General features: G+C 46.8%; 1 protein-coding gene and 1 pseudogene across 2 annotated transcripts in view; one reads left to right on the top strand and one right to left on the bottom strand.

The window, feature by feature from the left end:
- Nucleotides 1-23,477, top strand: part of LOC126094637 (tyrosine-protein phosphatase non-receptor type 9) — a 797,956-nt gene that overhangs the window by 36,451 nt on the left and 738,028 nt on the right. The gene's annotated exons all lie outside the window — the stretch shown is intronic.
- Nucleotides 1,852-1,969, bottom strand: LOC126095799 (5S ribosomal RNA; annotated as a pseudogene).

Here is a 23,477-nt window from a genome sequence, read left to right as displayed (position 1 = left end):
TACCTATGCGCCAAAAGTTAGCATACAGTTCCAGTTACAGAAATCGTAGCGGGCCCTGTTTTTGTATCGTATAAAGTACGGCCAACAGGAAATCGTTTTATCTTATTAGCGTAGGCCAGTCTTGTTAACTGCAAATAAAGTCTGTACCTAGCAGAGGAGCTGCAGCTGGCGGCGTTTAAACGGCAGTAAACGATTCAGCCCGCTTTGCCTCTAAATTTTAGCTCAAAAAAAATTTGTTCAAATGGCTCTGAGCACTCTGGGACTTAACATCTGAGGTCATCAGTCCCCTAGAACTTAGAACTACTTAAACCTAACTAACCTAAGGACATCACACACATCCAGCACGATTCGAACCGGCGACCGTAGCGGTCGCGCGGTTCCAGACTGTAGCGCCTAGAACCGCTCGGCCACCCTGGCCGGCAAAATACGAGAGGTTTTATGCCTTAACGCAAATCACTCTGTGTGACTCGGCCTTCAACTCAACTTTATTGACAAGAAAAAAAATATTGACCTAGCAATTATTTTCTTCGCGTTCGAGTGACTCCGTGGCGGTCTTGATATGTAGGAGAGCGTAAGTCCTTCCCCTAATTACCAAAAACACCCCCCCCCTCTCCCCTCCGCCATCACCACGCCACTCTCGATAATTTAAACAACCGAACTCGGTGAATAAAACAGCCTGCAATGTCTGGTAATTTTACGTACACGGTCCATTCACATTAAGGTGACCACCGCCTATGTTCGACGTCAGCTTGCAATAACCACTGACAGACGGGAGACTAGCAGTGGATGGTACATAACGTGTATCTCCGGGGTTTGGGGGGACGACGTGAAAAACTGTGCAGTCATTTCGTAACGCGGAAATGTGTTTTACTTGGCGTCCAAAAGGGTACGATCATTGGCTTGCAGGACAATCGTGGAAGCGTTTCCCGTTTGCGTGCCACCGTGGCTACAGTATACCGTGCATGGCAAAATGGCGCTATCCAAAAACGGCGCCGAGGCAAGCGTGATACACCGTGGGCCGTAGATGACAGAGGTGAATGACGTCTGCGGAGTTGTGTATGGGCCAATAGAAGTGCAGCTTTGGAGCAACTGACCGCCTAGATGAACCAACGAGCTACCAACAGTGTTTCCTCAACGACCGTTCAGCGAACGTTGCTGCGTATGGGCCTTCGCAGCAGGCACCTGATTCATGTCCCCATGCTGACGGCTGTTCTTCAGCGACGAAGGATGGAATTTGCAAGCAGACACCACACTGCACGTCCTATGATTGGCGACAAGCGGCCCTTTCAGATGAGTCACGTTTTATGTTCCATCGGACCCAAAGCAAACACCGTGCCACAATCGTTGGAAGGATCCAGACAGGAGGAGGGAGCGTTAAGGTCTCAGCCGAGAAACCTGGAGCAGTAGGCCACGACACTGGAGTCGACATAGCCCCACGCTCCTGTCAGTACCTTCCAGAACCTCATTGATTCTCCTTCTACACGTCTCGCAGCGTTCCGTGCTGCAAACGCTCGTTATTCACACTTTTGACAGTAGTCACATGAGTGTGACTCTAGCGTGTGTAAATTAAAGCGTTAAATATTTGACGTCAAGCATCTGAAGAATTTTTGGATGAAGGTGTAAAAACTAAAAACTAAACTAAACTACTCCCGAACAGGCCATGAAGGCCCAACGGTAGCGACTGGCCGCCGCGTCATCCTCAGCCCATAGGCGTCACTGGATGCGGATATGGAGGGGCATGTGGTCAGCACACCGCTCTCCCGGCCGTCTGTCAGTTTCCGGGACCGGTGCCACTACTTCTCAGTCAAGTAGCTCCTCAGTTTGCCTCACAAGGGTTGAGTGCACCCCGCTTGCCAACAGCGCTCGGCAGACCGGATCGTCACCCATTCAACTACTAGCCCAGCCCGACAGCGCTTAACTTCGGTGATCTGACGTGAACCGGTGTTACCACTGCGGTAAGGCCGTTGGCGGTTAAAGGTGCAAAGCCCTAATTATGTTGGTTTTACTAAGGGTATCCAGAATGTGAGGACGAATTTGAATTTTGCGCCATTTTATCATATAACGGTTGGCAGCAGTAATTTTTCCATGTTTATTATCTGCAGTCCTTTCCATTAGTAGCCCGGTAGCTTTTGTGTAAGCATTGTTGTTTGTTATTTTCATCGTGGGGCAGACGACAACTCAACAACGTATCCAAGTGGTAAAAAGTTGTTGCAAAAACAGTGAAATTCCCACAGTGACCCTTGGCGAATGGCTCCTCAGTTTGCCTCACAAGGGCTGAGTGCACCCAGCTTGCCAACAGCGCTCGGCAGACCGGATCGTCACCCATTCAACTACTAGCCCAGCCCGACAGCGCTTAACTTCGGTGATCTGACGTGAACCGGTGTTACCACTGCGGTAAGGCAGCGTTGGCAACGCTGCTCAAACGAATAATCCGTTCGGAAGATGATCCAGAAGTCTGAGACCACGGGTTGTGTTCCAAACGTTCAGAAAACAGGACGACCGCGTTGTGTTCGGACGCAACAAAACGTTGCTCTCGTGCGTGACATTGTGACCGTAAGCCTGAGAAAATCGGTTCGCCGACGAGCTCAGCAATTGAATGTATCACCAAGTTCACTGCATGAAATCCTTGCAAAAGATCTGAAAATCCATGTGCTCAAGATTCAACTTACACAAGAGTTGAAGCGGGTAGATTATGGAAAGACATCGATTTGCCCAGTGGATCTTGGCTCGACGAGGGAGAACGAGAACTTCACAAAAAGAATAATTTTCTCAAATGAGGCGCACTTCCAACTCAAACAGTATGTCTATAAGCAGACCTGCAGCATTTGGAGTAACAAAAATCCGCGAGTGCCTGTGGAAGATGAAATGGTTCAAATGGTTCTGAGCACTATTGGACTTAGTGATTTCCCTAAATCACTCCAGGCAAATGCCGGGATGGTTCCTCTGAAAGGGCACGGCCGACTTCCTTCCCAATCCTTCCCTAATCCGATGAGACCGATGACCACGCTGTCTGGTCTCCTTCCCCAAACCAACCACCAACCAACTATGGGACTTAACATCTGTGGTCATCAGTCTCCTAGAACTTAGAACTACTCAAAGCTAACTAACCTAAGGACATCACACACATCCATGCCCGAGGCAGGATATGAACCTGCGACCGTAGCAGTCGCGCGGTTCCAGACCGAAGCGCCTAGAACCGCTCGGTCACACCGGCCGGCTGTGGAAGATGAGATGCATCCACAACGCACGATTGTGTGACGTGGATTTTAGACGGGAGGAGTGATCGGCCCGTACTTTTTAGAAACTGATGAGGGAGCCTCCGTCGCTGCGAATGGCGACTGTTACCGACACTTGCTTTCTGATTGGTTTTTCCCTCTTCTTGATAAAAATGACGAATTTTGGTTTTAGCAAGATGGCACGACATGTCACACATCGCATGAAACGATTGCCCTGCTGAATGAAAAGCTTCCTAAAAAAATTATCTGTTTACGTGGCAACCAGGAATGGCCTGCCAGACCGCGCCTTGTAACTTTTTTTTGTGGGGATCTGTGAAATCAAAAGTGTACGTGAGCGCACCACAAACGATACACCAATGGAATTAAAAGGGTTATTAACGCCATCCCACCACATGTTGTGAACGCGTTATCGAGAACTTCAATGAAAGCACTTCCCGTTGTCGCGCTGCCTTGGGTGGTCATATGGAGGATATAATTTTTCAAATATACACTCCTGGAAATTGAAATAAGAACACCGTGAATTCATTGTCCCAGGAAGGGGAAACTTTATTGACACATACCTGGGGTCAGATACATCACATGATCACACTGACGGAACCACAGGCACATAGACACAGCAACAGAGCATGCACAATGTCGGCGCTAGTACAGTGTATATCCACCTTTCGCAGCAATGCAGGCTGCTATTCTCCCATGGAGACGATCGTAGAGATGCTGGATGTAGTCCTGTGGAACGGCTTGCCATGCCATTTCCACCTGGCGCCTCAGTTGGACCAGCGTTCGTGCTGGACGTGCAGACCGCGTGAGACGACGCTTCATCCAGTCCCAAACATGCTCAATGGGGGACAGATCCGGAGATCTTGCTGGCCAGGGTAGTTGACTTACACCTTCTAGAGCACGTTGGGTGGCACGGGATACATGCGGACGTGCATTGTCCTGTTGGAACAGCAAGTTCCCTTGCCGGTCTAGGAATGGTAGAACGATGGGTTCGATGACGGTTTGGATGTACCGTGCACTATTCAGTGTCCCCTCGACGATCACCAGTGGTGTACGGCCAGTGTAGGAGATCGCTCCCCACACCATGATGCCGGGTGTTGGCCCTGTGTGCCTCGGTCGTATCCAGTCCTGATTGTGGCGCTCACCTGCACGGCGCCAAACACGCATACGACCATCATTGGCACCAAGGCAGAAGCGACTCTCATCGCTGAAGACGACACGTCTCCATTCGTCCCTCCATTCACGCCTGTCGCCACAACACTGGAGGCGGGCTGCACGATGTTGGGGCGTGAGCGGAAGACGGCCTAACGGTGTGCGGGACCGTAGCCCAGCTTCATGGTGACGGTTGCGAATGGTCCTCGCCGATACCCCAGGAGCAACAGTGTCCCTAATTTGCTGGGAAGTGGCGGTGCGGTCCCCTACGGCACTGCGTAGGATCCTACGGTCTTGGGCGTGCATCCGTGCGTCGCTGCGGTCCGGTCCCAGGTCGACGGGCACGTGCACCTTCCGCCGACCACTGGCGACAACATCGATGTACTGTGGAGACCTCACGCCCCACGTGTTGAGCAATTCGGCGGTACGTCCACCCGGCCTCCCGCATGCCCACTATACGCCCTCGCTCAAAGTCCGTCAACTGCACATACGGTTCACGTCCACGCTGTTGCGGCATGCTACCAGTGTTAAAGACTGCGATGGAGCTCCGTATGCCACGGCAAACTGGCTGACACTGACGGCGGCGGTGCACAAATGCTGCGCAGCTAGCGCCATTCGACGGCCAACACCGCGGTTCCTGGTGTGTCCGCTGTGCCGTGCGTGTGATCATTGCTTGTACAGCCCTCTCGCAGTGTCCGGAGCAAGTATGGTGGGTCTGACACACCGGTGTCAATGTGTTCTTTTTTCCATTTCCAGGAGTGTAAGTGGCAGGAATTAGTTGATGTTTTTTTTAATACATTTTCAATAAATTTTGTACGTTCTATAGCACTTTAATATTCATCCCTACTTCCCGGACACACTGTAGTTTCGGACTTTTTTCCCCCCGTAGACTAATTAACAAGTCAAAACTAAAACTGCATTTCATTGAGACGCCAGTCTAATAGCCTCTCTTTCCAGTCTGAAGAAATGAGTGTCGTAAAGCGAAAAAGTTTTGCGGAAGATACGTTCAGTGATATATGGATACTGTGTGGAATATTTGTTGCGAACAGATTTAGTAGTAAAGGGGCAATAAATTTAAACATCACGTATGATGCTAATGTTTTACTGGTTGAGCAGCGAAAGTATAGCAAGCGATAAACTTTTTTTCCTTTCATTATTTTGTGGAGGATAGGCGCGAAAAAAAGTGTCGAAAATGTTTGAAATTGTGTGTAAAGCTTGTTGAAAGCCACTAAGTGTTCTCGTTCTCAAATGCTGGATGAATATGGTGTGAATAATTTGCACTCCGTGAGTTAAGCTGCCTTAAGGCTTCTAACTTTAGCACTTACTGTGTTAAACGTTTAACATTAGATTATACCTCTTAATGTCTTCATGATTAGATTATTATAGCATTTTAAAATTTTGATTTCGGTCTATAATTGCGTGAAATGCTCAACATCAAATTTATTTTGCCGCGGAAAGCCGTTGGATAGGCACTCTTCAACTCGGGCGGGTGTTATTACCAGATTAGTAATACAGATTGACGTGTAATTCATGGATTTTTATAATGTGATGATGGAATTTAATCTGCGAATCGCGATATAAGCATTCCTGCATGAAATAAATCGCGCCTGAGCGGCTGTGCAAGATGTTTATAACGTTAGATGCTACGTGCCGCTGCGATTCTGAGAAGAATCCGCATCGTCTGTCTTGCTTTTTATGTTGAAAGCTAAATGTGTTGCGCTTCTCATTGCTAACGTTAACTTGGAAATTAGCGCCGTTGTACCTTTATGTGGCGACAGACCGTAAAAACAGATTACCCTTTTCATTCAGCGAAATTTTAATCACGGGCTGCGCTTCGGTTGACTCCATACGCCTCGCATCACGCTCACATCTGCGCAACTGTAGTTAATTCAGCCGCTGTGACAACGGGAAAACTCAGCCAGCGCGTTTTCATTTACAGCAGAAAATAAAAATAACAATTCACAGTTCAGTCTTTAACATAAAATTAACATGGTGACTTTTTAAAATAATAGTGACCATGACAAAATTACATGCGTAATTACATTCAAATGCTCCTTAACGCTTCGCTAGGTGCTTAAATAAGCGACTCGCATCAACACAATTGTGCCTCCATTTTTTCTACCGTTGCTGGTAAAGTAATTACATGGTATCATGATAGAAATTAGATTGAAATGCTGATGATGCTGTGGCGTACGGGAAGGTGTCGTCGTTGAGTGACTGTAGGAGGATACAAGATGACTTGGACAGGATTTGTGATTGGTGTAAAGAATGGCAGCTAACTCTAAATATAGATAAATGCAAATTAATGCAGATGAATAGGAAAAAGAATCCCGTAATGTTTGAATACTCCATTAGTAGTGTAGCGCTTGACACAGTCACGTCGATTAAATTTTTGGTCGTAACATTGCAAAGCGATATGGAGTGGGACATCATGTAATGGCAGTTGTGGGGAAGGCGGATGGTCGTCTTCGGTTCATTGGTAGAATCTTAGGAAGAAGTGTTTCATCTGTAAAGGAGACCGCTTATAGAACGCTGGTGCGACCTATTCTTGAGTACTGCTCGAGCCTTTGGGATCCCTATCAGGTCGGATTGAGGGAGGACATAGAAGCAATTCAGAGGCGGGCTGCTAGATTTGTTACTGGTAGGTTTGATCATCACGCGAGTGTTATGGAAATGCTTCAGGAACTCGGGTGGGAGTCTCTGGACGAAAGGAGGCGTTCTTTTCGTGAATCGCTACTGAGGACATTTAGAGAACCGGCATTTGAGGCTGACTGCAGTACAGTTTTACTGCCGCCAACTTATATTTCGCGGAAAGACAATAAAGATAAGATAAGAGAGACTAGGGCTCGTACAGAGGCATATAGGCAGTCATTTTTCCTTCGTTCTGTTTGGGAGTGGAACAGGGAGAGAAGATGCTAGTTGTGGTACGAGGTACCCTTCGCCACGCACTGTCTGGTGGATTGCGGAGTATGTGTGTAGATGTAGATGAAATCGTTGTATACGACGTAGTGAGGGCAAAACAGATTTATAGCTGATTTCTCAGAACAAGGAATAATTATCATCCTCATTCCAAGTAAAAGCCCTATTGACGTCTTGCGATTTCCTTGTATTTCTTGTACGTTCTATCCATTACTCTCTTCCCTCTGGGTGCATGATTGAATTTTCATATTGTTCTAACACGCGGAAGCCAATTTTGTCAGTATTCTAGAAGGTAATCGTGTTAACTGGCTAGTGAACTACCAATAAACCACCTAGTCTTTAAAGATTCGAACTCCCATGTATAAAACAGGTTCAAATGTCTGATTACAAAAGAATCAATGTGTTAAATATATCGTGTTACGCAGGTAAGCGAGGAAAAGTTTAGGAACAATATGACATTAATGCTTAAAGTTCGTTGTAAGTCGCAAAGTGCTCTAGTTCTCAAATACTTGATGAATTTGGTCCGGATAATATGACCTTTCGGGTCAAATTGAAGCTGTTGAGATAGGGAAATGTATATTTGTTGTGTTATGGTTATACAACGTAGCTCATAATAATTGTTCGGTTTCAGTGCAAGCATGGCAACGGCGCGAGGAGTTCTGCCACTCTCTCAGTAGATCTCTGGAGTCTTTCGTACTAGGAGACAAACAGCTTGGATCCAACAAACAAGCCTTCGTCCGTTTGTACGGGTGTTTCATACACCAACGTCTTAACGCAACGTCAGAGGAAAAGTTCGCAGGTGTGAGATCCGGCTATCGCGCTGACTGTGGGACAAGACCTCCCGTTCCAATCTAACGATGAGGGTACGTTTTGTTCAAGGGCTCGCGGACATAAACATCGAAGTGGGCTGATGCGCCGTCGTGTTGAAACCACATCCTTTCGCGGACAACAAGGGGTACAGTCTCCAAGAACTGTGGCAGCACATCTCGCAGCAATACCAGCTAACGTGGTCCAGTCAAATGGGGAGGAAGCAAATAAGGTCCTGTTAGGTGACTACGGACAATGCCTGCCCATACGTTGGCAGAGAATTGTTGCTGGTGACGAGTGATGTGGGTGGCGTGTGGATTGTTACCCCTCCAGAAACGGCTGTTGCGGCTGTCGAAAACATCATCACGGGTGAATGAGACCTCGTCCTTGAACAATCCAAGCTGTACAAGTTCGGCGCTACAGCACTGGATAATCCATTGACAGAAGTGAATCCACTGGTCCCAGTGCTTGCAGTTGTACTTAATGACAGGGGTGTAATACCTGTCCCACCAATACTCCTCCGAAGTGTGCGTTTCACGGGCAAGTTGACGAGTGCTTATTGCTGGGTGGTCGGCCGCACGATTCAACACTATCTTCTCAAGGTGTGGCCTTCATTTCTGCCAGTTAGAAAGTCGCCTGTTGGGAAAGCGTTCTCTGTAATTTCTTGCTGGGTGCTACATCTTGCTGCAAAGCTCATAAAATGCATGTCTGCAAACTCTCTTGACGAGTAGCGTTCCATGTTTGACTATGCGTCATGCACTGTACATAGTAACACACCTCACCATGGATCATCGCAAGCTGCCTGATACAATGGGCAACTGACACCAGGGATAGTGGTGTGCGTGGAGCACAGGTTAATGCGCCGGTGCGATCTATGCGGTCGTTTGTGCATGGAGCGCACGTTAATGCGCCGGTGCTGTCTATGTGGTCGTCACATGACACACATGCTGTGAGCTAAGTTGTGTACAGTATGTGTAGTGGTCAGGGATGTGCGCCGTTAATCACCCGCTGCCTGTCCAATGTGCAACAGCCACCCGGTAGTTCTGCGAGAGAGTGGCAAAACTGATTGTGCCATTGCTGTACATGCATTGAGACTGGCTGTCGTCGCTTTGAACAGTTATTATGGGCTCCACTGTTGTTATCCGGTGTACGCTGTGTATGTCCATAACACTATGAATATGCATTTCCGACCACTGGTTCCCTGTGTCAGTATAATCGGCTGTAGATCCACTATCATTTGTTTCAATTTGACCTAAAAGATTTGACATGCCCTTTATACGCAGTTCTTAGCTGTACTTAAACTAAATACTGAGTGATTACAATTGCAAATAATTTAACTTGTAAAGATCACATAAGCAGTGTTGTTGGGAAAACGAACCAAAGATTGCGATTTAGTGGCAGAACGCTAGAAAATGAAACAGTTTTGCTTACAGCCGCAGAGATTGTCTACGCTACGCTTATCCGTCCTCTTCTGGTTTATTGCTGCGCGGTGTGCGGTCCACAATGGATAGGATTGACGGAGGACATCGAAAAAGTTCAAAGGGCAGTTCGTTTTGTATCATTGCGACATAGGGGAGACAGTGTCACGGATGTGATATGCGAATTGAGGTGCCTGTTGTGAAAACAAAGGTGTTTTGCGCTGCGGCAGAAGTTTCTCAAGAAATTTCAGTCACTAACTTTCTCCTGTGAATGCGAAAATATTTTATTGGCACTTACCTACATAGGGAGGTATGATCATGATAATAAATTAAGAGAGATCAGAGCTCGCACGGAGAGATTGAAGTGCTCGCTTTTTCCGCGCTCTGTTCGAAAGTGGAACGGTAGAGAAATAGGTTGAAGGTGGTTCTATGAACCTCTGCCAGGTAATTAATTGTGATTTGCAGAGAGGTGTAGACGGACTTGTGTTAATGTGTTAAACTTTCAGCATAGGAGAGTAGATTATGACAGCGTTATAAATTTTATAATTCGGTGAATAATTCTGCGAAATACTGAAAATCACATTTTTGTTACCCCTAGAAGCCATTAGGTAGACAACCTGCAACTGATTTGGGGTTCCCGGCTAGTCGATAAGTAATGCAGATAGCCAGCAGGTTTTCTCAGAAATTTAATTTCAGAGGTTCAGTGCGGAAGTGCAGTTTTTCAGTCCGGCTAGGGGCGCAGGATCACCTCGTTACGAATCTGCATTTTGTAAGTGAGCATTTCGATAACAACGCCGTCAGGCGGCAGTTGACCTGTCATAAGTCACACTAGGGCGCCGTGTGCCGAAGACCGGCATCAAGTAGCGGCTCACAGCACCCAGAAGCACGGCGTCGCATGTGGAAGGGAGTAACTATGAAGGATCTGCTCTTGCTACAGGTAACATTTGCGTTTCGGCCTGTAGCACATCCATACGTGTTTTAAAAATGTATGTATGTATGTATGTACCACATCTCCTCGTAAGTCACAGAACCGATTTAAAGGAGTCGTCGTAGAGCTAAGGACCACCTACCTATGAAAAGAGTGGGGGTGAAAAAGAAGTGTAACCCACGACGCTCGAAAACCCATATTTTATTCATCCATTTTTTGAAAATGAGACCACTTAATGACTTGTAACAAATTTCATACATTATTTCATATCTTAACGAAATCTTTTCTCCATGATTTCCCCCACAAAATGGTGAAAAGAAAAAAGTTTTGTTGCGTACTAAATTTTCCCTGTTTATGCAGTAAAACTGTCGCAGCAGGAAACTGGAAATTTTGTGGTAATTTCCTATGGGACCAAACTGCTCAGGTCATCGGTCCCTAGGCTTACAAACTACTTAATCTAACTTAAACCAACTTACGCTAAGGACAAAACACACACACACACACACACACACACACACACACACACACACATGTCCGAGGGAGGACTCGAACCTCGTACGGGGCGGAGCCGCGCGAACCGTGGCAAGGCGCCCCAGACAACACGGCTACCTCGCGCGGCTGTCGCAGCAGGCATGACGTTTTAATTTATTATGCTATATAGCTAGAGAAGGAGGCCGAAATGCACGCGTCAACTCACGCAGGTGGGCGGTAGGTCTGAAACAGGATACGTAATGAATGCTATAAAGAAAAGTAGGTAACTGCTGGAATATTTAACTTTAATCCATCATTTGTATACAGCATTCTTGATGATACAAGTGAGACTCTCTCTAGAAATGGTTAATGTCGCCTTGCTAGGTCGTAGCCATGGACTTAGCTGAAGGCTATTCTAACTGTCTCTCGGCAAATGAGAGAAAGGCTTCGTCAGTGTAGTCGCTAGCAAGGTCGTCCGTACAACTGGGACGAGTCCTAGTACGTCTCTCTAGACCTGCCGTGTGGTGGCGCTCGGTCTGCAATTACTGACAGTGGCGACACGCGGGTCCGACATGTACTAATGGACCGCGGCCGATTTAAAGCTACCACCTAGCAAGTGTGGTGTCTGGCGGTGACACCACATATTAAATGGTTCAAATGGCTCTGAGCACTATGGGACTTAACTTCTGAGGCCATCAGTCCCCTAGAACTTAGAACTACTTAAACCTAACTAACCTAAGGACATCACACACATCCATGCCCGAGGCAGGATTCGAACCTGCGACCGTAGCGGTCGCGCGGTTCTATACTGAAGCGCCTAGAACCGCTCGGCCACACCAGCCGGCCTTAATTTATTACTTCATTACTACAAGCTGTATTCGCGGTGCATATAACAGACAGTGTCTGTATACATAGGTGATATAAGTGTACAAATTTGTGTGAAATGTGTTTAATATATGTGGATTGCATCGTACATCTGTGTATACGCGAAAAAAAAAAAACCTTTCTAAACCCTAGGATCGATTTCAACCAAACTTTGTGCGCATGTTACCATTTGAAAATAAATTCTAGCGGATAAGAACCAGAAACTTTCTACTGGGATGGGGATGATAACCTGGAGCGAGAACGGGGCAGAAAGAGATGGACAGACAGACAGAGGGGGGAAAGGAGGATATGGACACAGATTTGGGGGAGGAGCAGATGGGCAGAGGAAGGAAAGAGGAGGAGATGCACTGAGAGACGGAGGAGGAGAATATGGACGGAAGTAGAGGACCAAATGGACAGAGAGAGAGTGGAGTGGAGCGAAGAGAGAGGGGAAGGAGGAGGTGGAGGAGATGGACAGAGAGAGGGCGGACAAGGAGAGGGAGAGATAGGGGGGTGGACGAGACGGCAGAGAGACGGGAAAGAGTAGATGGACTAACAGAACATGTCCGGGCAACGGCGGATACTTAGCTATCAATTTATATTAGGCAATGCCGTCAACCATGCGGCAATAGTTAATACTTCGGAATGTATAGAGAGCACTGGGCAGAAAACTCGTGGAGTTTGAATAATCCGGTGATATTTGAATTACTTGCCGTGAACCTAGCGAGGTGATGCAGTGGTTAGCACACTGTACTCGCATTCGGGAGGACGACGGTTCAAATCCGCGTCCGGCCACCCTGATTTAGATTTTACGTGATTTGCCTAAATCGCTTCAGGCAAATGCCGGGATGATTCCTTTGAAAGGGCACGGCCGGCTTCCTTCCCTATCCTTTCCTAATCCGATGGTACCGCTAACCTCGCCGTTTGTTCCCCCTCCCCCCGCGTCCCTCCGAAATCAACCAACCAACTTGCCGTGAAACTATGAACCGTGTGTGTTCAAAGATTAATGTAACGTGAGATCATCTGCTTAAAAATGGGCAGAAAAGAACAAATGATTTCCCCTTCTAGCCGTTGCTTATCATAAGTAGCTGGTGCACCGGAGTATACGTAGCAAGTGGAAAAAAGCACATGTCATTGCCGTTTTAAACAAGGGTCGTCGGACAGATGAAAACAATTGTAGGTCTGTGTTGGTGGCGTCAGTCTTTTGTAAAAAATATGGAACATGTTTATGCTCAAATATTACGACAATTTTGGTGAACGGATGTCTCCATAAAAGTCAGTATGGATTCTTAAGAGATCTTGGGAAACTCAGCTCGTCCCGTTCGTCCATGAGATCCAGAGCGCCGCATACAGAGGCGCCCAGGTTGATAACATCTTCCTTGATTTCACGGAAGCCTTTGATACTGTTTCACACTGTCGTTCACTGAAAAAATATGATCTTGCCGAGTATCGGACCAGATTTGTTACCGTATGCAGGACATCACTCCAGGTAGAAATTAACTCGTCGTTGTTAACGGAACAAAATGTACGGTACACTTGAATGGAGTGTTGTAGAAGCGCAGCTGTTTGTTATTTATGGTAATGATTTTGTGGACAATGTCGGGGGCTATTCGCGGACGATGCTGCTGTTAATACGAAGGTTTCAACGCCCGAAGAATGTAGCGGCATGCGGGGAGACCTGCAAGGGATTGACGTTTGGTGCAAGGACAGGGAATTGACCCTGAACATAAATGAAAGTATAACAGATAAACAGGTAAAAAGAACCACTACTGATCGGTTACAGTATCGGTGACAAATCGTCGGCAATAATAGGTACCGAAAAATACCTAGAGAAACCAAACGGGGCGATCTGAGGTGGAATGGCCACCTAAAGTAAACTGTAAGAAAAGCAATTGCCAGGCAAAAATCGGGAGCATCATGAGAAAATGTGATTTATCTATGAATGTAGTTGCTTACCAAACAATTTTTTCGGCTGCGTCTTGAGTAATATCATCAATCTGGGACGGTTCCCAGGTTGGATTAATAAAGGGAGAGAGAGATGTTGCAAACAGCGGGACGTTGCGTCGCGCGTTTGTTTAGTAGGCACGAAAACGTTATGATGATGCTCGACAGTCTCCAGTGGCAAACGCTACAAGAGAGGCGTTGAGCAACATGCAGACGTTTACTCTCGATCTTTTGAGGGCGTACGTTCCGAGAAGAATCAGCTAACGTGTTACTTCTCCCCACATACGTCACGCAAAATGGCCGCGGCGAGAAACTAATACAAATTAGAGTTCATACAGAACCTCAGCGACTTTCTTCAAACGTGCCATTCACGAATGAAACAGGGAAGGAAGGAACAGATCTCGGTGTCCGGATTATCCCCGACCACACACGGTAAGGTGGCTTTTGGGGTGTCTATGTAGGTGTCACTGAGAGGTAGGGAGTATAGTAATGGTTTATGTAGGACCCCAAAGAAGAGATTTTTCCCTGGAGGGAAGACGATGTTCTTTTCGCGAAACGGTATTGAGAAAACATAGAGAACCGGCATCTGATGCTACGATTCTACTGCCGCCTACGTACTTTTCGCTTAGGCTGAGGTCACAGAGGCATCTACACTGAAGAGTCAAAGAAACTGGTACAGCTGCCTAGCCGGCCGATGTGGCCGAGCGGTTCTAGGCGCTTCAGTCTGGAACTGCGCGACCGCTACGGTCGCAAGTTCGAATCCTGCCAAGGGCATGGATGTGTGTGATGTCCTTAGGTTAGTTAGGTAGAATTAGTTCTAAGTTCTAGGGGACTGATGACCTCAGATGTTAAGTCCCATAGTGCTCAGAGCCATTTGAACCATTTGAACACCTGCCTAATATCGCGTTGGACCCCTGCGAACACGCAGATGTGTCGCAACACGACGTGACATGTACTCGACTAATGTCTGAAGTAGTGCTGGCGGGAACTGAAAACCATGAAACTTGCAGAGCTGCTTATAAATCCCTAAGACTACGACTGAGTGGAGATCTCTTTTGAACACGTTGCAAGGCATCCCCGGTATGCTCAATAACGTTCATTTCTGGGGGGTTTGGTGACCAGCGGAACTGTAAACTCGGAAGATTGTTCCTGGAGCCACTCTGCAGCAACTCTGAACATGTGGAGCGTCGCATTGTCCTACTGGAATTGCCAATGTCCGTCGGAATGTTAAATGGACATGAACGGATACAGGTGATCAGACAGTGTCACCTGTCAGAGTCGTATCTAGACGCACCAGGAGTCTCATATCACTCCAACTGCACACGTCCCACGCCATTGAGGAGCCTCCACCTGCTTGAACAAACCCCTGCTGACATGCAGGGCCTATGGATTCATGACGTTGTCTCCGTACGCGTGCACGTCCATCCGCTCGATACAATTTGAAACTAGACTCGTCCGACCAAGCAACATGTGTCCGGTCATCAACAGTCCAATGTCGGTGTTGACGGGCCCAGGCGAGGCTCCGAAATCCCATAGCGAGGCTCCGAAATCCCATATCGATGATGTTTCGTAGAATGTTTCGCACGTTGACACTTATTGATGGCCAAACATTAAAATCTACAGCAATTTGCGGAAGGATTGTACTTCTGTCATGTTGAACGATCTCTTTTCGTTGGTCCCGTTCTTGGAGGATCTTTTTCCGCCCGCAGCGATGTTGGAGATTTGATGTTTTACCGCATTCCCGATATTCACGGGACACTCGTGAAATGGTCGTAAGGGAAAATCCGTACTTCATCGCTACCTTGGAGATGCTGTGTCCTATCGCTCGTGCGCAGACTATAACACCACGTTGAAACTCATTTAAATCTTGATACACTGCCTTTGTAGCAGCAGTGACCGATCTAACAACTGCGCCAGACACTTGTGTTATAGAGGCGTTGCCGACCGCAGCGCCGTATTTTTCCTGTTTGCCCATCTCTATATTTGAATATGCATGTCTATGCAAATTTCTTTGGCCCCTCATTGTATGTCGGTGGAATCCGCCGACGACAAATGTCTACCGAAGATGCAGATTGTTTCAGATCAGTATGCCACTATAATCGGGGTCACATTATACCTGATGCAATCCCCCTAATAGACAGTCTTCGGATGATAATCGATGAAATTCAAATTAGCTTTTTTTCTGTCAAATGGACCGACGTTCTCGCACACGAAATTTGTGATGTGAGTAACTGATAAATTTAGTCCAAGAAAGAGTCACTTCGTGGCATCCCAGCCGGCCGCGGTGGTCTCGCGGTTCTAGGCACGCAGTCCGGAACCGCGCGGCTGCTACGGCCGCAGGTTCGAATCCTGCCTCGGGCATGGATGTGTGTGATGTCCTTAGGTTAGTTAGGTTTAAGTAGTTCTAAGTTCTAGGGGACTGATGACCTCAGATGTTATGTCCCATAGTGCTCAGAGCCATTTGAACTTTTTTTTTTGCATCCCAAGGATGAACATATCATAATCGGGATATAGTTAGGCATCCGTGGGAGGAAGTCGTAGGTTTATTGGAAACCACAAGTAGGCAAAATCTTTATCGGAAATTTTAGGTGTAAATTATAACCTCAAAAAAATAATTTGTTCGAGTGAAAAGAGTGGTGTAGCTATGCTTCTAGTTACTGTAGTGGATCTTTTTTTGGTTTGTGGTGTGTTTGCATTAACTGTCTACAAATCATTCTTACTGCTTACTGGTGTTTTTTGCTAGTTGGCTAGTGATTCTGTTATATGTACTGATTTGTAACTGTGGTCTACGGTATGTATTTCCACTTTTCAGTGCTTTCGGTGTTCAGAGTATCTTATGCTAAGCTTTGTGCTCGTCCTTCACGCATGTCCTGAATAACAGTCATTGAAGGGTACCTGACGTGTGTCTGCACCACACCGAATAAATACGGCGAAACAGTGTGTTCGTGATCTTCCTTTTTGGTGTTATCACGAATCATCTCGAGTATGTGACAGAATGATACTCCCGTCATCTCACATGTACGTAAAACTTGTCTGGTTTTACCGATAACTGAGGACAGACCGTACCGTTCTCGCCACGTACTTTTCGAGACAGTTACAGCTCGTTCACATGCACTCGGCGTCGTTTTTAATAGCAAAAGCCGCAACGCAGCACTCGTCTCCAAGGACAGCGACGTCGTGGTGTCTATCCCACGCTGAGAGGTTAAAATCCAACCTACTTCATACATATAATAGATCCTACCCTAACATAACCATCTTAACCCTGCCAGGAACTGGCGAAGAAGATCAGACGCCCTGTGACCACGCTTTCGGCCGATGTTATCGGGCGACCTACGGCGACGATGTCTGGCTTCCGTTGTCGGTGCCACTGTGAACGTAGCCCTAAGAACTAGAGGTTTCCCCCACTGTATTTACGAGTGGAACAGGAAAGGAAATGACTAGTGACAGAACAAGGTACCTCCTCCATACAGCATACGGTGGCATGCGGAATACATATGTACACTGCTGGCCATTAAAATTGCTACACCACGAAGATGACGTGCTACACACGCGAAATTTAACCGACAGGAAGAAGCTGCTGTTATATGCGAATGATTAGCTTTTCAGGGCATTCACACGAGGTTGGCGCCTGTAGTGACACCTACAACGTGCTGACATGCGAAAAGTTTCCAAGCGATTTCTCATACACAAACAGCAGTTGACCGGCGTTGCCTGGTGAAAGGTTGTTGTGATGCCTCGTGTAAGGAGGAGAAATGCGTACCATCACGTTTCCGACTTTGATAAAGGTCGGATTGTAGCCAATCGCGATTGCGGTTTATCGTATCGCAACAATGCTGCTCGCGGTGGTCGAGATCCAATGAGTGTTTGCAGAATATGGAATCGGTGGGTTTAGGAGGGTAATACGGAACGCCGTACTGGATCCCAGCGGCCTCGTATCACTAGCAGTCGAGATGACAGGCATTTTATCCGCATGGCTGTAACGGATCGTGCAGCCACGTCTCGATCCCTGAGTAAACAGAAGGGGACGTTTGCAAGACAACAACCATCTGCACGAACAGTTCGACAACGTTTGCAGCAGCATGGACTATCAGCTCGGAGACCATGGCTGCGGTTACCCTTGACGCTGTTCACAGACAGAAGCACCTGCGGTGGTGTACTCAACGACGAACCTGGGTGCACGAATGGCAAAACGTCATTTTTTCGGATGAATCCAGATTCTGTTTACAGCATCATGATGGTCGCATCCGTGTTTGGCGACAGCGCGGTGAACGCACATTGGAAGCATGTATTCGTCAGCGCCATACTGGCGTATCACCCGGCGTGATGGTATGGGGTGCCACTGGTTACACGTCTCGGACACCTCTTGTTCGCATTGACGGCACTTTGAACAGTGGGCGTTACATTTCAGATGTGTTACGACCCGTAGCTCTACCCTTCATTCGATCCCTGCGAAACCCTACATTTCAGCAGGATAATGTACGACCGCATGTTGCTGGTCCTGTACGGGCCTTTCTCGTTACAGAAAATGTTCGACAGCTACCCTGGCCAGCACATTCTCCAGATCTCTCACCAGTTGAAAACGTCTGGTCAATGGTGGCCGAGCCACTGTCTCGTCACAATACGCCAGTCACTACTCTTGATGAACTGTGGTATCGTGTTGAAGCTGCATGGGCAGCTGTACCTGTATACGCCATCCAAGCTCTGTTTGACTCAATGCGCCGGCGTATCAAGGCCGTTATTACGGCCAGAGGTAGTTGTTCTGGGTGCTGATTTCTCAGGATCTATGCACCCAAATTGCGTGAAAATGTAATCACATGTCAGTTCTAGTATAACATATTTGTCGAATGAATACCCGTTTATCATCTGCATTACCTCTTGGTGTAGCAATTTAAAAAAAAAATGGCTCTGAGCACTATGGGACTTAACATCTATGGTCATCAGTCCCCTAGAACTTAGAACTCTTTAAACCTAACTAACCTAAGGACATCACACAACACCCAGTGATCACGAGGCAGAGAAAATTCCTGACCCCGCTGATAATCGAACCCGGGCGCGGGAAGCGAGACCGCTACCGCACGACCGCGAGTTGCGGACTGTAGCAATTTTACTGGCCAGTAGTCTAGATGAAGAGCTCGCTGTCTAACTAGTCGTTAGCGCTCAGTGTGTGTGGCGCAGATGCAGTGACGAGTCAGGGACACAGGCGCGTCTCGCGGGCAGTGCCGCAGGCGTCGTATCGTTTTCAGAAAGGCGAACCGTGCGCCCCGGCGAACCGCAGCGAGCGCTTCGGTTTTTGCGGGCGGGGTTCTGCGAGGCTGGCCTGCGGTCTCTGTCGCGGTCGCCGCCGCCGCCGCCACCGCTGGCCGGTGTGGCGCCTGCTCTTGCGAGACGCTTTAGCGAGCCACGGGACTCCACGAGGTGGAGCGCAGCTGCCAAGAGCCTGACCAGTATTTGCCCTCGTCACTAGCATTAGCCAGGGGTCTTACCGAGTCTGCACGGACCTGAGCCCGCCGGCTATCGGCTTAGTCAGTACTCACCGGGACTGCAGTGGAAAATGAGATGAATGTCCACTTCTGCGTTCCTCAGGACTTCCACTGGTCACTAACGCAATTTAGTTGATTACTTCTACACTGAAGTGCCAAAGAAAGTCGTATAAGCCTGCGTATTCAAATACAGAGAGATGCAAACAGCAGAATACGGCGCTGCGTTCGGTAACGCATGTATAAAACAAGTGTCTGGCGCAGCTGTTAGATCGGTTACTGCTGCTACAATGGCAGGTTATCAAGATTTAAATTAATTTGAACGTGGTGTTATAGTCGGCGGACGAGCGGTGGGACAGAGCATCTCCGAGGTAGCGATGAAAAGGATATTTTCCCGTACGAACATTTTAGTAGTGGACCGTGAATATCAGGAATCAGGTGAAACATCAAATCTCCGACACGCTGCGGCCGGAAAAAGATCCTGCAAGAATGAGACCAACGACGACTGAAGAGAATCGTTCAACGTGATAGAAGTACAACCCTTCAGCAAATTGCTGCAGATTTCAATGCTTGGCCATCAACAAGTGTCAGCGTGCGAACCATCCAACGAAACATCATCGATATGGGTTTTCGGAGCAAAGGCCAATTCTTGTACCCTTGATGACTGCACGACACCACGCGTCACCTGGTCCCGTCAACACCTACACTGGACTGCTGATGACTGGAAACATGTTGCCTGGTCGGACGAGTCTCGTTTCGAATTGTATCGAGCAGATGGACGTGTACAGGTATGGAGACAACCTCATGAATCCATCGACCATGAAGCTCAGCAGGGCACTCTTCAAGCTGGTGGATCTTCTGTAATGGTGTGGGGCGCATGCAGTTGGACTAATAAGGGTCCCCTGGTACGTCTAGATACGACTCTTGATCGGTGACACAAACGTAAGCATCCCGACTGATCACCTGCATCCATTCATGTCCGTTGTGCGTCCGACGGACTTGGGTAATTCCATCAGGACAATGTGACACTTCACACGTCCACAACTGCTATGTCGTGGCTTCAGAATCACTCTTCTCAGTGTAAACACTTCCGCTGCCCACCGGACTCCCCAGACATGAACATTATTGAGCCTACTTGGGATGATTTCAACGTGCTGATCAGAAGAGATCTCCATACCCCCATACTCTCACGGATTTATGGACAGCCCTGCAGGATTTGTGGTGTTCGTTCCCTCCAATACTCCTTCAGACATTAGACGAGTGCATGGCACATCGTGCTGCGGCAAATCGCTACTTTAATAGATTTTGTGTGTGTGTGTGTGTGTGTGTGTGTGTGTGTGTGTGAGAGAGAGAGAGAGAGAGAGAGAGAGAGAGAGAGAGAGAGAGAGAACACTATTGTCGCAAAGCCATCTGAGTATATTCTTTATTTTTTATAACAGAATCACAATTCCGTTACCTCTTTCGTGATCTTGAAGTTAAGGACCATCTCTTCCCTTCTCGACAAGTAATGGCAGCGAAAATTTTCTTCCATCACCAGGATGTGAACTGGCTACCTCCGAATCGAATGCTACCACAAATGCACGCATAGCGAACTTTGCTGTATAGGCGGCGTAACTAATGTCACACTGTTCTTAGGTCACAGAGTGTTCCGTAAGTCCCCTCCCGCCCCTTTCAGACCAGACTTCAAAGGTTATTAGTCGGAAATTCAATGGCAATCGAAAATTATTTACATGCGACTGAAAGACTCACATGCAGGTAAACAGGCGATGTTAAGAACTGTGACCATGAGCTCAGTACCAATTCCATGCTCAGATTTTAATTTTTGTACGGCTTTATTGTTGTTCATTATTCCTTAATGGATAATATAATATAGAAGGTTTATATTCAGTAATTATGATGAATACTACTCATAATTGTAGTTGTTCATTGGACAAAAATTTCGAACCTTATAAGCTCCAGTCCACATTCGAACTAGTCGCTATTTATCTCATCGTATCTGTATCTTATCTTTTATATCGGGTCGTAAACACTTAAGGAACTTTAAACTGGAGCTTCACTTCCTTTATAAGTGCTTATTGCCATCTTTTCCTCATAATTCTTTAATTAACATTTTTCATGTCATTTCATTTCCACTCCTCACCAGTCTTCAACGTTTGTTTCACTTTTAAAATTCAGTGATATACTACGTCACGCTGTTCCTCATAATCGTCTTGTCCTCGCTCGCAACACTTCACTGACCACTTGGAACCGCTCGCGCACTAAAATCGTAAAACTTGCATTGTGAGTACTACAGTGTCCACTAACGTCAGTCTAAAAATTTACACACCCCTCCTCCTTTGCCCCCGGATAGATGTAGTACTTACATGTTCTGATGATCACTGGAAAAATGAGTGGAATTTAATTATTCTAAAAGTTTCCTTCATTTTTCCAACCGTGGGAATATCTGACCTCTTGAACTTACGGAATTCCGCAGAAAGTTGAGAATCTCTCTTCTGGATAAGCATGTTATAAGTTTATCTCATCATGCTTTCAACCTCCCATTGTGGATAGGAATTATGTCGTAAAATTTTTAATGGAATGTCAAAGTAGTAATTCAGTGAGTAAATTCGATCTGAGATAACGTTAAGTCATAGACAGTACATAATGTTCATCTCTGCCAGCTGTCTTACGTTTTCCCTTCCGTACTGGAATATGATGAGTATAAATGAACAGCCTGTGGAGATAGCGTGTAATGAGAATTCTGTTCTCCCATTAGAGAAAAGCTCGTGTAAGTGATCGAAAACAGCCACTGAAGTAATTTACTGAGTTTTCCAGGTATGAAGTCATACCAGATTACCTACCCATTTTATCAATTTCTGGATTTAGTTCGTATCAAATTGCCTAATTCGCATTCAGTTTCACCAATTTCGAGATTTTTGATGCGACTTGAGTCACATTTTGTGAAGTATGCTATGACATCACACACATTGCAATGTCAAAAATGTCTTACCTCACTATTTATTTTTAATTCCACGCCTCACTATAGCAACTGATTCCCCCCCCCCCCCCCCCCCCCAATAGAGACCACAAGACTCGGATGGAGAGCAACAGCGCATGGTTGATAAATAGTAGAGTGCATTTGAAAAAAATGGTTCAAATGGCTCTGAACACTATGGGACTTAACTTCTTAGGTTATCAGTCCCCTAGACGCAGAACTACTTAAACCTGACTAACCTAAGGACATCTCACACATCCATGCCCGAGGCAGGATTCGAACCTCCGACCGTAGCGGTCGCACGGTTCCAGACTAAAGTGCCTAGAACCGCTAGGCCACACCGGCCGGCTTGGGCTCTAAAACGCATGGATTAAGAGCTATGGGTACTTGTCCGTAGACGTGTTTCACAGATGTGAAGATTAACAAGTGCTCTTAAGGTATACCTTTTTGGAGTCGAAGATTACTAGACATACTTTCTTGTTTTGGTCCACACTACCTCATCTGAAAGTTGTCTACCTTACAGTCTTAGCAACAACAGTACCGGTACATGTATTCCACTGTGAGAGGCGTCAGAACGGTTTTACCTTATAAATTTCGACCAGTCATTTCTGGAGCAAATTCAGAGTGAAAGGATCTCCGTGGTAAGTTTCAGCGACGAAATTACCATCCTCAGTGAAAGAGGAAGTGTTGCAGGATTTGTTGAATAGAATAAACAGTCTAATGAGCACACACTGTGTATTGTGTGATAGTCGAAGAAAGACGAAAGAAGTTTCAGAAAAGAAATGGGGATAAACTCAATTTCGAAATTGGGGACAAGGAAGGAGACGAAGTGAAGGAATTTTGCTGCCGTGGAAGCAAAATAACACAAGGCGGGCGAAGCAAGGACGACATGAACAGCAGAGTAGCACAGGCAAAGCGGATATTCGTAGTCAAAGGAAGTATACTTGTATTGGACATCGGTCTTAATTTGATGACATCTCTGAGGATGTCCACTTGGAGCACAGCCACCGTGATACTGTATCGCCACTTCACAGTGATTCTAAATGATTCAAATGGCTCCAAGCACTATGGGACTTTATATCTGAGGTCATCAGTCCCCTAGAACTTAGAACTACTTAAACCTAACTAACCTAAGGACATCACTCACATCCATACCCGAGGCAGGATTCGAACCTGCGACCGTAGCGGTCGCGTGGCTCCAGACTGTAGTGCCTAGAACCGCTCTGTCACTCCGGCCGGCCAGTGCATTTGAACACTACATTAATTATGATGATGATCCAGAGGTAACTT

Source organism: Schistocerca cancellata, chromosome 8, assembly GCF_023864275.1.
Source record: "Schistocerca cancellata isolate TAMUIC-IGC-003103 chromosome 8, iqSchCanc2.1, whole genome shotgun sequence".
Classification (NCBI taxonomy): Eukaryota; Metazoa; Arthropoda; class Insecta; order Orthoptera; family Acrididae; genus Schistocerca; species Schistocerca cancellata.
Note: the sequence above shows the minus strand (reverse complement) of the source record. Positions and strands in the feature narration are given on the sequence as shown.